Source organism: Oryctolagus cuniculus, chromosome 21, assembly GCF_964237555.1.
Source record: "Oryctolagus cuniculus chromosome 21, mOryCun1.1, whole genome shotgun sequence".
NCBI lineage: Eukaryota > Metazoa > Chordata > Mammalia > Lagomorpha > Leporidae > Oryctolagus > Oryctolagus cuniculus.
The window spans coordinates 13,201,475-13,217,856 of record NC_091452.1 but is presented as its reverse complement, the minus strand read 5'-3'; the positions used below and the strand labels follow the sequence as shown (position 1 = coordinate 13,217,856).

Below are 16,382 nucleotides of genomic sequence, written 5' to 3'. Positions count from 1 at the left end.
CAGGAATTCAGGGTCTCGGGCCTCACCCGAGGACTCGAGCTCCACAAGGTCCCCAGAGGATGAGTGCAAGGTCAAGCCCGAGCAGCAGCGCTTGCGTGGATGAGCAGGACGAGGGAGGAAGGCGTGTTCCCCGCCGGCCCGAGGTGAAGGAGGAACCTTGGCTGTGGGTGTTCCCCAGCACCCAGCACACGGCGGGTGCTCGCTGCGCCCGTGAAGCTAGAGAGTCTACCCTCTTCCTCGCATTAGCTTCCCGACCCCTCGCTGTGGAACGCTGCAGACAGAACTGCTCCCGAGCGAGCACGCATGTCCCGGAAGACGCAGGGCAGTGATGAGACAGCAGTTAGCTGCGGGGGCAGGGGCGCTCTGAGGGGGACACCAAACCCCCGGGGAGAACGGGGCATTTCCCAGGGACGTCCTCGCTCCCTGAGTCGTTTCGGAATTCCACCAAACGGAATGTGGGCTTCTCTGGGGTGTGGGCGAGCCAGGAGAACTGTCCAAGTAGGAGGCACACGGGGGACGGGAGCCACTGTCACAGGCGGCGCTGGGCCACTGCTGGCTCCCCGCATGGACTCTGGTGATGGGGCAGAGTCTATTCCTCTCTGCCAGGACGGGGTGGGAAGAGTGAAGTGGGGAACCAGGAATCAGCAGAGGGCTGGCCCCACAAGGGGTGGCAGGTGAGGGAGAGTGGGTGCTGAGCAGCACACGAAGGGAACAAAGAATTTGTGTGAACGCAGACGGGACAGACGACTAGAGGGATCGTGGGGAAGAAGGATGGGCGAGACATAATCAGACACTCGCTAGCTGTTGGATGAAGGACGCATAGCAAGGAATATGAGCACTATGCTGTTTTCACTGTAGTTTCGAGAGGAGAAACAGGAGGTTCACAGAACCAAGGGACATTGGGATGCAGGCAGAAGAGACCTCTGAGGCTCCAGGCCCAGGCCTGGCGATCCAGCAGCCACGGCTACCTTCCTCCTGCCTGGTGGGAGAAACCCAGGCTACAAGGAGAGGCCAGGGGAAGAGGCCACGTGGAGAAATGGCTCCGAGATGGCAAGGAGGAGGAGAAGCGCGGGATTCAGCCCACTGTGAGAACTCAGAGGCACATACAGAAACTACGTGAGCCACTCCAGCTGAGACAGACACCTGGGAGCCATGACACTGTCTTGGGTGGTCCAGCCCCAGCAGAGGCCAAGTAGGAGAGGGATGAGCTGGCCCCATGGCCCTGACTCAACTCCCTGGGCCTCAGAATAGAGAGATGATAAAATGATTGTAGTTTTAAGCCAGAAAAAAAAAATCGTACTAGAGTACTTATTTAAGACCACGTAGCAGGGCTGGCACCTTGGCTCACTTGGTTAATACTCTGCATGTGGCGCCAGCATCCCATATGGGCACCGGATTCTGTCCCGGTTGCTCCTCTTCCAGTCCAGCTCTCTGCTGTGGCCCAGGAGGGCAGTGGAGGATGGTCCAAGTGCTTGGGCCCTGCACCCGCATGGGAGACCAGGAGGAAGCACCTGGCTCCTGGCTTCGGATCGGTGCAGCTCTGGCCGTAGCAGCCGTTTTGGGGGTGAACCAACAGAAGGAAGACCTTTCTCTCTGTCTCTCTAACTCTGTCAAATAAATATTTAAAAAAAAAATGGTTAAAAAAACAACAACACATAGCTGGCGTTGTGGACTGAATGTCTCCTCCCATCCCAATTCATACACTGAAGCCCCAATACCCAAGGTCCAGCTCTCCCTTAGTGCCCACAGAGACTGGTTCCAGAACCCCCAGATGCCAAAACCTGTGCACATGCAAGTCCCTGATATAAAATGACCTGATGTTTGCACAGAACCCACCCATGTCCCTCTGTTATACATCACAGCCTCTCTTGATAACTTCATTTTAAACGTTTATTTCATTTATTTGAAAGACAGAGTTACACAGAGAGAGGTAGAGACAGAAAGAGGTCTATCCTCCGGTTCACTACCCAAAGGGCTGCAATAGCCAGGGCTGAGCTGATCCTAAACCAGGAGCTTCTTCTGGGTCTCCCACGTGGGTGCAGGGGCCCAAGCACTTGGGGCATCTTCTACTGCTTTCCCAGGCACATTAGCAAGGAGCAGGATTGGAAGTGGAGCAGACGGGTCTTAAACTGGTGTCTCTATGGGATGCCAGCACTGCAGGCGATGGCTTTGCCCACTACACCACAGCACACCGGTTCTAGTTGGCTGGAATCTTAGCTACTACAGAAAGATTGGCCCTTATGGGTAACTAACAAATGTTTGTTGAATGAATAAATGAGTAGACTAAATGACCTTGTGGTTCACACAGGGAGGCTTCCCGCAGGCAGGGTTCTAGAAGCTCCTGGGGACCAGGAGTCTGCACATTAGCAACATTTGGGAACGGGACAAGGCTAAGGGAAGGGGAGGACTGACCAGTGACTGCTGTGCTGGGCACGCAGCCGTGGGAAAGACGAGCAGTGTAGGCCAGACGTGGACAGCAGCCTGGGTGCAAGGCTCAGCCCCGCCTCTTCCAGCAAGTACCAGGGTGCAGGGTGTGACCTTGGGGCTCAGGTGACCTGGGCCTGAACTCTGATTCCGTCTCTTGCTGAGTTCCTGGGGAAGTTCCTCTACCCTTTTGTGCCTCCGATTCTCCGTTGGTAAAAGGGGGTTGGTGGAAGTCCCTCCCGAGGAGGCTGAAGGAGTTGAGGCCCAGAAGAGCAGAATGGGAAGAGCTGACTATCGGGGGTCCTCGTCGCTAACGTGAAGACAGTGCTACGAGTGCGGCGAGTGAAGCCACAGGGCAAGGTGTGCCTCCTTTGCAGCTGGGTGGCAAGGGCCACCTACTATCTGCCTCTGGGCCTCAGTGTTCTGTGCGATGCAGCTGTGGACCCAGCGGTGACACTCTGGGCCTCCAGCCACTGTTAAAACGGTTACCAGTGTCACTTCTGGTTGTAAGTGACGGAAAGCTGACTTGAACTAGCTTGACGCAAAGACGCAAACACGTTAGGTCGCATGATGGGGAGGCAGGGCTCTGGCTTCGAGTGTAACCAGGATGTGCAGATCAAGTGATGTAGTCAAGTGTCGCTCCCCCATTTGGGGAGGAGCGACACTGGACCCTGCGCTGTTCTTTTGTCTGCTCGGCCCTTCCCGGGTTAGCTGCCGTTCCTTCATTCGTGGAGGAACGACGCCGACCCGGGTTAGCTGCCGGCCCCTCCACACACACACACACACCCCAGCCGCTTTCCCCGCTTCCGCGGGGGAGCGGCACACCGCCGGCCGGCTCTCTCGGGGGCTGCTCAGATGTTATCCGGATGTTCCTTCAGGTGTTCTTGGTGCATGTTGTCTCTCTCCTCCTTTATAGTCCTCTTCCACCAATCCCAACTCCGCTACCCACACGCCGAGCACGCTGCTCTCCTCCAATCAGGAGCAGGATCAGCTCCTGCAGGTTATTGGTCGAACTGGAGGCAGCTGCGTAGAAGTTTACTCCTCCCCAGCGCCATATTGTGGGAGAGCAGATGCAGAGAATAAGTCTTAATTCCAGTAACTTAGTCTAGTCTCAGTTGCTCCCCACAGTCAAGGATTTTTATTTCAGGCTGGCACTGTGGCATTGCAGGTAAAGGCACTGCCTGGGATGCCGGTGTCCTATATGGGCTCTGGTTTGAGTCTGGGCCTCTGCACTTCTGATCCAGTTCCTTGCTAATGGCCTGGGAAAGCAGCAAAAGATAGACCAAGTGTTTGGGCCCCTGCCACTCATGTGGGAGACCCAGAAGAAGCTCCTCATTTCTGGCTTTTGTGGCCATCTGGGAAGTGTACCAGGAGGTGGAAGATCTCTCTGTCTCTCCCTCTCTCTAACTCTTTTTTTTTTTTTTTTGACAGGCAGAGTGGACAGTGAGAGAGAGAGAGACAGAGAGAAAGGTCTTCCTTTTGCCGTTGGTTCACCCTCCAATGGCCGCCGCGGCCAGCGCGCTGCGGCCGGCGCACCGCGCTGATCCGATGGCAGGAGCCAGGAGCCAGGTGCTTTTCCTGGTCTCCCATGGGGTGCAGGGCCCAAGCACTTGGGCCATCCTCCACTGCACTCCCTGGCCACAGCAGAGAGCTGGCCTGGAAGAGGGGCAACCGGGACAGAATCTGGCGCCCCAACTGGGACTAGAACCTGGTGTACCGGCGCCGCTAGGTGGAGGATTAGCCTAGTGAGCCGCGGCGCCGGCCTCTCTAACTCTTTTCAAATAAGTAAGTAAATCTTTTTTTTTTTTTAAGTGTCTATTTCTGTGGCTTCTCCAAATCTCAATTCAGATTGTCCCCTCTCGATGTGTAAGCCCATGCTCTTCCGCCAAGCACAGACCCTCTGCAGGTGGGAATCACAGTGGGGACCGTGGTGATGACTCAGCTCTGAGTGCCAGGCCCCCTCTGCGCCCAGAACCACGAGCAGGTGCCAGCAACATTCCCATTTCTACAGATGGGGAAAATCAGAGGCACCAAGAGATCAGGTAACAGGGCTGGCAGGAGAGGGCTGGCTCACCTGTATCCGGTAGGAAAGATGGCCACTGTCAGACCCAAGCCACAAGGCACCCACATTCCTCCCTGGGCTCATTTACCACAGGGACCAGCAAGTCTTGGAGTCAAGTGGCCGCTTTGAGACTGAGCTGGAAGGGCATCTGGGGCCATCAGGTTCTCTGGTCAGGCCTGGTCACATGGCCATGGTATGGGCTGGGTACCCTGCCTGTGATTGGAAGCATGGAGGGGGCAGGGGCGGTGCCACACAGGGGATAAACAGCTCCTGTATGTCGATGCCCTCCTTCAACGTGGGGAAGACAAGCAGGAAATGCTGGCAGCCTTTTGGACCAGAGGCCCCTGCGTGTTCAAGAGCAAAGGGCCCTTGGACTGCAGCTCAGTTCTCCACTGCACAGGGGAATGGACCACGCTTCCTGCTCCGGCATGGGCAGGATGGGCCCCACCAGGGACCGACAACAAAGGCTTGTTTTCCTGGGAAGGTAGCCTGCACGTCTTTTATGATCACAAGGCTATGGGGACAGAGGCAACAGAGCCTTTCAGAACAAAACAGCCCCAAAGCTGAGACCTCTGAGGGGCTGAGCTGTTGAGCACAGGGGCCAGCGGGGTCTTCCTTGTGTAGAAAAGGCTGGGAAAGGGATGGGGGGGGGGGTGTGAGGGCTAAGCACAGGTGTGGCCAGGAGCAGTGGCGGACAGCAGTGTGGACGTGGCAGCTGTGGGTGGAAAGGCAGTGGAGGGGGAATGCAGGGGAGGAGGGAGAAGCCGGGCAGGAGAGCGGGCCTTCAGGCGGGAGGGAAGATGGAGTTCCAGGCCAGAAGGAGCTAGAAGGAAGGGCAAGGGGGCGGAGAGGGAGGGGAACCTGTGGGTGGCCCTGACCAATCCCACTCGTCAGGTGCGAAAGCTCCAACCCAGAGGCAGCGGAAGGAAGACCAAAGCAGAAGGCCAAACAAGGGAGGGGATCACAGGATGGGCAAGAGATGAAACCTGCAGAGGGAAGGGCACGGGCCAGGGCTGGTGAGCTGGGAGTTTCTGTTGAGCTCACACTTCCTGCGTGCTGCCCCCAAGCTGACAGCCCCCAGAGAGCGACTGGTTCTTATCCGCCCCAGGTGACAGGGGAGGAACCCGGCTCAGAGCCACGGAGCACGCGGTCGAGTTGCCCGACAGTGTGAGAGCCAGGATTCCAACCCGTCCTGACTTCCCAGCGGCTGCTTTGCGGCACTCCGAGGAACAGGAGAGAAACAGCGGGGCGTGGGGGTGGGGGCGAGGGATGAGGGGGGCCTGGAGAGGGGCGATGACAGAGGATCGGGTGCCTTTGCCTCTGAACGTCAGCGCTGGCGACATCGTGGGCACACACGGCTGCCGGGCCCTGGACTGAGATGTGCAGAGCGCGCGAGACACACACAGGAGACTAAAGCGTCTGTCTCCTGCACACAGAGAGCAGAGCGGTGCGGCAGCCCCGCACCCAGGGCGCACCCACAGCGCCCAAGCGACCACTGGGCGCGCGCCCTGCGCTGAGTAGCCCGCTTCCCAAAGTCCGCGAGGCCGGCCACGGCCACTGACTGGCTCCAGACCTCTGCCCTGCGCGGCTGTGCTGGTGCGCGGACCTGCACGGCCACAGTGTGTGGAAACCGCCCGAGTGCAATCCTCACACCTAGGCCCTTTGCCATACAAGGTCGCGCCTCAATTAAAGATAAAACAGGAGACGGAGGAGCGCGCTGTCGGTGGAGGGCGGGCCCGCGGCGGGGACGGCGTCCAGGGGGCGTGCGTTGCCTGGCAACGGGCGCCGCGGTGACGTCACCGGCCGGCGGCGCGGGCGGGGTGGGCCGCCTACCTCCTCCTCCTCCTCCTCCTCCTCCTCCTCCCCCGGGCCGGGATGAGATCACCTCAGCCGGCGGCCGGCTGTCCCCGCGCTCCCAACATATCGACTCCTAGGCGAGCGCCGGCATCTCATGATCTCATGGCCCCGCGGGACGGCGCCGGCCGATGAGGTCACAGCCCCGCGCCGCGGGCTCCCGGCGCCTCCGGACACCGAGCCCCCGGCCCCCGGCCCTCAGGCCTCCCCGCATGGAGGGCCAAAGCCACCTTTGCTGTTCTTTTACGCCTCTGGGTCCGCCCTCTCCCGCCCTTGTTTGCTAACAGGTCGCCCCTAAGGCCAGCAGAGGGTGACCGCCGTGGCTGCGCGCTCCGTGAACCCCGAGGTGCGTGGACACGACCTACCTGACGGGCCGTGCGAGGGGACACAGCTCTCGGCCCTGTCTCCCAGACGAGGGAGCCGGGGTGCCCCCGCAGGGCAGAGGCCCGTCACTCCGACTCCCTTCCTGCACCCCAGACCTCTGCAGCAGCCTCTCCCTGCTCCCGGGAGAACAGCGGCCGCGGCCACACTGGCCAGGCGCCCACGAGACACTGGGCAGTTAGTGTTTCGGGTCCCTGCCCCACCGGAGGGGGATTGCACGGGCCGTTCCACACGGCGGGTCCGCAGGGGCGAGTGACTCGCTGCGGAGCGGGGGTTTGTACCAGGTGCCCTTGACCCTACAGCAGACACTGGTACCCTGAAAAAGACGCCGGCCAGCAGCCCTCCCGGCCCCACGCGTCAAAGCAGCTGGAAGGGGAGAGCTCACCGCGCCCTGGCACCGGTCAGCGCCTGTCCCCGAAGGCGCATGGGGCAGGGCGTTACTTCCCGGCCACTTTGCAGAGGCGAGGATGAGGCTTCCTTGAATCAAAGCCACGTGGCGAGGGAGCAGCGGTTTAGGCTCAGTGTCAAGTCCACGCGAAAGCCTTCCTGTTTACCAAAGGAACCCTCCATGGCCTCTGTTTAGTTTTACTTCCTAGGCTTCTGGCAGTCTGAGTTTTGTGTGTGTGGTTACTGGTGATCCCCCCAGGGAGGCAGGGACCCTGTCTGTTTGGGTTGGCGTGTTTCATTCACTGTCATCTTTACAACACCCAGTGCCTAGCATACAGTACATACTTAAAACGTATAAATTTTTTTTTTTTTTTGGAATGAATGCAGAGTTGGTGGCTCAGGCTAGTGGCCAGTGCTGACCGTCATCCGCAGGCTTTAGGCAGTGCAAGCCCCTTGGTACACGTCCTTTGCTCCGGCGCTTGCTCAGGGCCTCTACAATCCAAGTTCACTGCAGCACCGGCAAGCCTCTGATTCTACCTCTGATTCTACCTCCAACACCCCCCCCCAAATTTTTTTATAAAAATAGCTGGGTACGTAGGTATTAGTTATTTTTTAATCCTTACATATGTTATTTAAAATAAGCCATTAGCTGAAAATTTGCTTGCTATTTTCTCAGTTGATGGTAACATCCCCAGGGACAGGACAAACGATTCCCCCCAGTTCGTGGATGAGGAACACTGACCCTTAGTTTCAGAGAGGGTCATCATTCTGCTTAAGGCCTGAGAGATTTGGGATCTGGAATCCAGGCCTGTCTGGTGTCGGCTTGGCTGCTCTGACCCGCGGCCACATCTGCCTCCTGGTGACTGGACACTCATTGCTAAAGACCAGAGCCCACAAAAGGGGGTGTCTCTCTCTCCCTCCTGCCCCCAACCTCCTACACAGTCTGCTCTTCTGGCTTCCGGGGCCAGATGAGGAGGAGGCCAGAGAGCGTGCCAGCGGCTGGGGCTGGGATCAGGCTCTGGCGCTCCGGCCCCAGGGGTGGCTGACGGGAATCCCTGGGGCCAGGCCGAGGCCCCGCAGGAACTGCCAGGCTGGGTAGAGAACTCTGGCCGTCAGCAGCAGCAGTCGGGCTCCTGGTTTCATTGGCCACGGTTCCCTTGTTCTCAGAGCCTGGGCCCATGAGCTGGAAGGGCCCTGCCACGTGGCCTGGCAGCTGTGCAGCACAGCCTCTGTAGCACAGGGCCCCGCTCTGTGGCACCCAGGAGAGGCCTAATTATAAGATGTTGATGATTAAGTGGCCTGGGACCCTGTTAGCGGTTGGAAGGGCGGCCTCGTCCCTCTGTCCGGGTCCCAGTTGGATGGATGTGCTTATCTGTCCCCGTGTCAGCTGCGATGGGCACACATGCTCTGGGCTGTAACTGCCGGTGCCTGGCTACCTTGAAAAGCACCAGGGATTGGGCTTGTGGGGGGACGTGCAAGGGGCAGGAGGGAGACAGAGATGGACGGAAGGGCCTCCTTTCCTAGTGGCCGGGAGCCCGGAGCTTCCAACTAGATAGCCCCCCGCCCCAGCTGGGGGTCTCAGCCTCAGTTTCCTCCACTGCAAGGAAGGAAGCGGCTTCTCCCCTGGAGTGCCAGAAGGGGCCGCCCTGCTGCCACGCTGATTTCAGCTCAGTGACACTTGTGACCCCCAGAACTGCAAGATAATAAAACCATGGGGTTTTGAAGCCGCAAAGGTCGGGTAATTAGTTACCGTAGCCATAGGAAACTGCTACAGGGAAGAGAGAATTACTGCTGTCGCTAGGACAGCGGCCAGATGGAACGGCTGGGGCATCCCGGATGGGCTGGTTTCCGTGGCACAACGGGAAGAGGCCACTCCCTGGCTGCTGTGGTCCTGGCCACCCCTCAGACTGAATCTGTCACCCGCATGTGTGACGCCCAGTGTAGAACGTAAGAATTCAGGGTCTCCCGTTTAAAAATCAAGAAATTCAAGACAGCCAACACACTGTACCTGTGCAACACTGCCATCCCTTAGTCCCAGCATGGGTGACTGGAGCACCTACTCTGTGCCATGTGCCATACTGGGGATGAGACAAAACGTTCAAGAGACCTGGTTCCTGTTCTCTGCACGTGAAGTCTAGTGGGGCAGAAACCCAGCAATCACAACATCGCGTGATGCATTCAAAACAGAAGTAGCCTAGGGGCCGTGGAAGCACACAGGTGAGTCACCCAATCCCACCTGGGGCCAGGTGAGGGCAGGCTTCCCAGTGAAAGTGACATCTAAACAGAGACCCCAGGATGATAGGGTGATCAGAGTAAGCCAGACAGGGCTGAGGGGCCAGGGAGATGGCGTTTCCAGCAGAGGGAATAAGAGAAGGGCACAGTCTGGGGGTGGCAGGTGGGAGCTAAGTGAAGTTCAAAACACCTGGCAAGTGGAGACTGGCGCTGTGGCGCAGCGGGTAAAGCCACCGCCTGCAGTGCCAGCATCCCATGTGGGCACCATCCCATGTGGGTTCAAATCCTGGCTGCTCCACTTCTCATCCAGCTCTCTGCTGTGGCCTGGGAAAGCAGCAGAAGGTGGCCCAAGTGCTTGGGCCCCTGCACCCACGTGGGAGCCCCAGAGGAAGCTCCTGGCTCCTGACTTCGGATGGGTGCAGCTCTGGCTGTTACGGCCAGTTGGGGAGTGAACCGGTGGACGGAAGACCTCTCTCTCTCTCTCTCTCTCTCTCTCTCTCTCTCTCTCTGCCTCTCCTTCTCTGTGTAACTTTCAAATTAAATAAATAAATATTAAAAAAAAAATCTGGCAAGTGAAGGAAAGGGTGTGAGCTGGAAGAGACCTAGAGGACACCCCTCTGAACATCGCTGGCAGGCTGCAGGACTGTGGACGAGGTACTCAAAGACTTTCTCCTCTTAAACAGAACAGCCCCAGACACCGAGGCCTGGCCGCAGGGACTCCATCCCCTGCCACCCGCAGTGTGCAGACGGGGCTGCTCCGGGTACCAGGAAGCCCCAGAGCCCTGCCGTGACCTGGTCTAGCTGCAGGGACACAAAACAGGGCCCTTCTCCCCTGTCATGCCCTGCCTCTGCTGCAGTCCCTCGGCACCCACCTGTGAGGGGCTGCGGTGCGCCAGGCACCAGGAATAAGCACACAGCAGAGACCAGGGCTCCGTGTCCCAGGGCCCTCTCCCTCTGTGCGCCCCTGTTCTTCTGGGTCTCCCTCCTCCTCCCTCCCTTTCCTGCAGGCCCCTGAAGGCACGGTCAGGTGGTATCCCAACAGCTAAGACCAAGCAGGCCCTGGAAACTGCACCAACCCTTCTCACCCTCACGGAGCCCTCCTGGGGAGGGTAAGACAGGCTGAACATCCGTAACCAGAGAGCAGAGCATTGTGGGGCAGATTTTCAAATTATCGGTGCTCAATGGATACTCCATGCCAGTGGTTGCGAATCAAAATTGCTGAAGTCAGAAGAAACACTTCTGGCCCCTAGCATTTTGGCTAAGATACTTAGCCTGTACCGTCACAGGGGCAGACAGGGCACTCAAAGCCATGAACTTGTCTGAGGATGCACAGGTAACAGCAAAACCAGGCTGCCCCAAGACCAAGCCCAGGACCGGCTCAGATAGGCACTTAGCAAGAAAACCATTTCATCATTTTTTTTTCCTTTTTGGCCTATTCTTATTTATTTATTTTTTTGACAGGCAGAGTGGACAGTGAGAGAGACAGAGAGAAAGGTCTTCCTTTACCGTTGGTTCACCCTCCAATGACTGTACCGTGCTGATCCAATGGCAGGAGCCAGGTGCTTCTCCTGGTCTCCCATGGGGTGCAGGGCCCAAGCACTTGGGCCATCCTCCACTGCACTCCCTGGCCACAGCAGAGAGCTGGCCTGGAAGAGGAGCAACCGGGACAGAATCCAGTGCCCCGACCGGGACTAGAACCCGGTGTGCCGGCGCCGCAAGGTGGAGGATTAGCCTATTGAGCCGCAGTGCCGGCTTTTTGGCCTATTCTAAGCTCTGCCCTTGGTACCTCTGGGTCCCAAGAAGCAGGCCCAAGACCCGCCAAGCCTCAAAGGGCCACCGAGCCGTGGGATAACAAGGCCGGGCCTTCCACGTGAAGTCACCAGGGGGAAATGCTCAGAAAGGAAAAACCAGACACACACAGAGCGCCCTGAGCTGCCAGGAATGACCACGCACACCCCACCTGCACTGCCTCAATCTGCTTTTCACCTTGTCTCACAAGTCCCTCTCACCCCTGAGAGGTAAAAGCCATTCTTTCCTTTTTCACAGCTGGGGAAACTGAGGCACGGACAGGGTCAAGGAATGACCAGAGGAGATACTGACAAACTAGCACAACCGGCATTCCAACTCAGATCCACTGACCCCCGTGCCCCAGCTTTGCCCATCCACTCTGGAACCTTCTGCACAGGCTGACAGAGAAACCCATCCAACCACCCGAGTGGGGGCAAGCGTCAGAGACCCACAGAGCAGCAGCCCCCGCCCAATGCCAGGTGCGCTGGACTCTTCCAGGGCTGCTTCCCCAGTCACTGAGCTGGCAAGGCATGAGATGACTGGCATCACTGCAGCGCCCCAGGGCAGGGGTTGCGCTGTGTCCCCACACCGTGGTTTGGAAAGGTAGGACAGGGAGCCAAGCGCTTGGGCCTCCCCGCCTCGCCCCGTGTGCAAGTTCATCCCAGCACTCGCACTCCACCATTCCTTCCTCTGAAAGTCACTGCACACCTTCAACGCTGCGCACAGCGGAATGAGATGCTTGAGAGGGATCTGGAGAAACGCAGGCACCAAACTGTTGCCCACTTGTGTGCCACGGCTCTGGCTGCCCCTCTCTGGGCAAACCCTGTCGGCTTCATGTTGCCTGGCTGATTCCCACCCAGACCTTGAAACTGGGTTCCGTGGTTTCCATCTCGAGGAAGACTTTGCTGGGGGCAGGTTTGGAGACCCCTTCTGTTTTCCAAGAGGGCCTGGAGTCGCTGCTTCCCTGCCCGCCCCCACACCCTGGACCTGAGCTTTGAGCTAGGAGGTCCCAGGTATGGGGAGCTCCCCTGTCCAGCGCAGCGCCTGGCACGCTGCTGGTGTCCAGGGAGCACCTGCAGAGGGAGGCTAGGAGGGGAGAGGTCATGTGTCCTGGCAGCACTCACGCCGGGGCCTTTGGCCTCCTCTTGCCCAGCCCTCTGCAACTTTCCTAAGTGCAGGAGTCACTGGGGGTTGGGTTAAAATGCAGATTCCAATGCAGCAGGTCGGGGGCACAGGCCTTGACTCTGCTCCCAGGCACTGGATGGCAGCTGAAGGCACTCGGGTCTGGCTGTGCCCAGCCCCTGGGCTCCTCCATTTCCCCTCTCATTCCCGGTGCCTGCCTGAGACACTTAGCACTGGGCAGGGGAGGGTGGCCACCCAGAGCAGCCATGGCCAGCGCCCTCCCCTTTGCAGTTAGGTCCAGAGAAGGGTGGGCCTTGGGACAGGGATGACGGCAGCTGGGGTGGAGCCAGGCCCGCTCTCCAGCAGTGACCACGGGAGCTGCTGAAAGGCATCATCTTTCAACCTGGAAATCGATTTCCCAAGGCCCCCCGCGCCAGGGGTGGGCGCAGGAGGAGGGTGGGAGAGGGCAGGAGCATTAAACTAGCAGCTGTGTTCCTAATTCCCCAGGAGGGGGCCTGGCCGCCCCTCCTCCCTGCTGAGTGTTTGCCATTAAAAACAAACAGTATTATTTGGTTCAATATAAAATAAATTAAAGGAAATTAAACTGCGGGGGCCATGTGGCGAGCCTTGTCCTCCATTGTCTGTGGTCGGTTTTCATCTTCCCCACTGGGGCACGACAGCTTGGGGGGTGTGGAGTGGGCAGGACTAGATAGACAGATAGATAGGTAAATAAATAAATAAGTAAATAAGTAACGCCAAGACGCCCCCCCCCCCCCAGTGGAGGCTGCTGGGATGTGGGGAAATCCCAGGTGCCGGCTCACGCTCTGTCCCTGTGGTTCCCTTGGTGGCAGAATGTAGCCTTTGCGAGTCTCCCAGGGAACGAAGGGAAAACAAAACAACAAAATGACATGCAAACCCAGGAGACAGAAGAGGGGACAGCCAGGTACCTGAAGGGAGACACAGGGGAACGAGCGTGTGTGGCACCTGGGGTGGCGGCTGCAGGAGTGGGGAGGGAAGGGGGCAGACAGGCAGGAGCAGTGCAGTGGTTAAGAGTGTCGGTGCAGATCTCCACATGCAGAAGTATGAAGACTGCTACCTTACACCTTACACGAAAATGCACTCAACATGGATTAAAGACCTAAATCTACAACCCGATACCAACGAATTATTAGAGAACATTGAGGAAACCGGGCAAGACACTGGCACAAGCAAAGACTTCTTGGAAAAGACCCCAGAGGCACAGGCAATCAAAGCCAAAATTGACAAATGGGATTACATCAAATTGAGAAGCTTCTGCACTGCAAAAGAAACACTCAGCAAAGTGAAGAGGCAACCGACAGAATGGGAAAAAGTATTTGCAAACAATGCAACAGATAAAGGATTAATAACCAGAATATATAAAGAGATCAATAAACTCATCAACAACAAAACAACCCAGCTAAGAAATGGGCAAAGGACTTAAATAGGCATTTTTCAAAAGAGGAAATCCAAATGGCCAACAGACGCATGAAAAAATGCTCAGGATCACTAGCCGTTAAGGAAATGCAAATCAAAACCACAATGAGGTTTCAGACAGAAATCAACAAACAACAAATGCTGGCGAGGATGCGGGGAAAATGGTACCCTAATCCACTGTTGGTGGGAAGGTACACTGGTATGGCCGCTGTGGACGACAGCATGGAGATACCTCAGAAATCTGAATACAGACCTACCATATGACCCAGCCATCCTACTCCTGGAAACCCACCCAGGGGAAATGAAATCAGCATATGAAAGAGTTACCTGTACTGCCATGTTTATTGCAGCTCAATTCACAATAGATAAGACATGGAATCAACCGAAATGCCTGTCAACTGAAGAATGAATATGAGATATGTACACCATGGAATACTACACAGCAGTAAAAATAAAAATGAAATCTGGTCAGTTGCAACAAAATGGATAAAACTGGAAAACATCATACTTAGTGGAATAAGCCAGTCCCAAAAGACAAATACCATATGTTTTCCCTGATCTGTGATAGCTAACAGAGCACCTAAAAGGTAATCTATAGAAGTGAAATTAACACTTCAAGATGCAAAGACTTCGAACAGCCCTTGTCTTGACTGTTGAGGAACAGTTTTTTTTTTTAATATAATTTATTGGACAATTTATTTAGTATAGAGTTAATCGTACGTATACAAAGTTAAGTGAAAACAGATCTTAGTAAAAAATAAGAATGGGAATAGAAGAGGGAGGAGGAAGAGGGGTGGAAGTGTGGGTGGGAAGAATTGCTATATTCCTAAAGTTGTACTTACGAAATGCATGAAATTTGTATTCCTTAAATAAAGTTTCTGAGGGAAAAATGCGTAGGTGCAGGGGCACAGTGTGTTGAAGCCCCGGTCTGCAGCTCCTGGCATCCCACATGGACGTCAGTTCAATGCTACTCCATTTCTGATCCAGCTTCCTGCTATCGCACCAGGGAAAGCAGCAGAGGATGGCCCAAGTGCTTGGGCCCCTGTACCCACGTGGGAGATATGGAAGAAGCTCCTGGCTCCTGTCTTGGGATCAGCTCAGCTCTGGCTGTCGTGGCCATTTGGGGAGTGAACCAGTGGACAGAAGACCTCCCTCTTTGTCTCTACCTCTCCCTGTAACTCTGTCTTATCAAATAAATGAAATAAATATTTTTTAAAAAGAGTAGGTGCAGAGGCAGGCATTTAGCACAGTGGTCAAGATGCCAATCGTGATGCCCACACACTGTATCAGAGTGCCTAGGTTCAAGCAAGGCTCTGGCTCCTGACTCCAGCTTCCTGCTAACAACGGTGGCGGCTCAAGAGCCTGGGTTTCTGCCATCCAAGTGGGACACAAGGATGAAGCTCCTACCTCCTGGCTTCAGCCTGGCCCAGTCCTGGCTATTGTGGGGGCATCTGGGGAGTGAAAAAGCAAATGGAAGCTTCTCTTTGCCTCTTAAATATGAGAGAGAGAGAGAGAGAGAGAGAGAGGGAAAGAGAGAGAAAGAGAGAGAGAGAGAGAGAAATGAGGGCGCTGTAACTCAACCACTGCACCAAAGTCCTGGCCCTGCCACGTGGTTACCCTGGCGAGGCACTGGACTTCTCTGTGCCTCAGTTTGCCCAGCTGCAAATTGGGGATAAGAAGAGTCCCCCCCAGAGGGTGACTGCAAGGATGACCTGAGTGCACGTTGTTTATTATTACTGCTCTGCATCACTCTATAGCATTTCTTCTTCTAGTAGTATTGTGAGTCCCTGGGGACATCTCCCTGGGCACCTGTAGGACTTGACCTCTCACATCATAGCTCTGCCTCAGCCTTGCTGTGTGACCCTGGGAAAGTGAACTCCCCTTGCTGAACTTCAGGTCCTTCCTCTATAAAAAAGGGCTGATCACCCTGGCACGGAGACAGCAAGAGCCACCCACCACCCAGCGTCCCCATCCCCTTTCCCTTTCAACTGAGAATCTCAAAATGAGATCAGCTGTTGATGCCATCTGGGGAGTGAACTAGCGGATGGGAGACCTCTCTCTCTCTCTCTCTCTCTCTCTCTCAAATAAATAAATAAATAAATAACGAAAATCTGCATTTCTGCTGAGGTCCATGGGCTGCCAGCTGCAGGAGGAAGCTCCCCAGGCCACTGTGCAGATGGGACGACTGAGTGGTCATCACAAAACACTGACAAACACAGATGGCAAAGCACACAGAACCCACAAGTGCATTCAAAGAATAATGTATCCGGATCAAGGGCGCTCATTTCAGGAATGCAAGCACTGCTAGGAAATCCAATTATCGCAGGCTCGAAGGAGAACACGCAAACGCTCTTCAACCAAATTCGACAACCATTTCTGATTTGAACACTTTCAGAAAGTTGGACTAGATGGATGCTTTCTTGCTGTGATCAAACACTGGCCTCAACCCTAAAGCTGGCATCGGGGTCGACGGGGGACTGTGGCAGTCAGTTCCACGCATTGATGGCACTAGCAAGGCTGCAGTACTGGCGACGCACCCACACCTTGACCCAGGCGTGGCTGGGAGGGTGTTTGTACTTGAGCTAACATCTACCACTGAGGTCACCCTTGACAACTGTGGCGGGGCCACATCCAATCAGCTGCAAGGTCTTAAGAGCATGCCTGAGGTGTTCCTGAG

General features: G+C 56.2%; 1 protein-coding gene and 1 long non-coding RNA gene across 10 annotated transcripts in view; one reads left to right on the top strand and one right to left on the bottom strand.

Annotated features, from left to right (window-relative positions):
* RNFT2 (ring finger protein, transmembrane 2) overlaps positions 1–16,382 on the bottom strand; it is an 80,360-nt gene that overhangs the window by 28,139 nt on the left and 35,839 nt on the right. The window lies entirely within an intron of this gene.
* Positions 6,317–9,325, top strand: LOC138847412 (uncharacterized). Its single transcript, XR_011385212.1, has 2 exons — positions 6,317–6,686; positions 7,024–9,325. It is a non-coding gene; the product is annotated as an uncharacterized lncRNA (long non-coding RNA).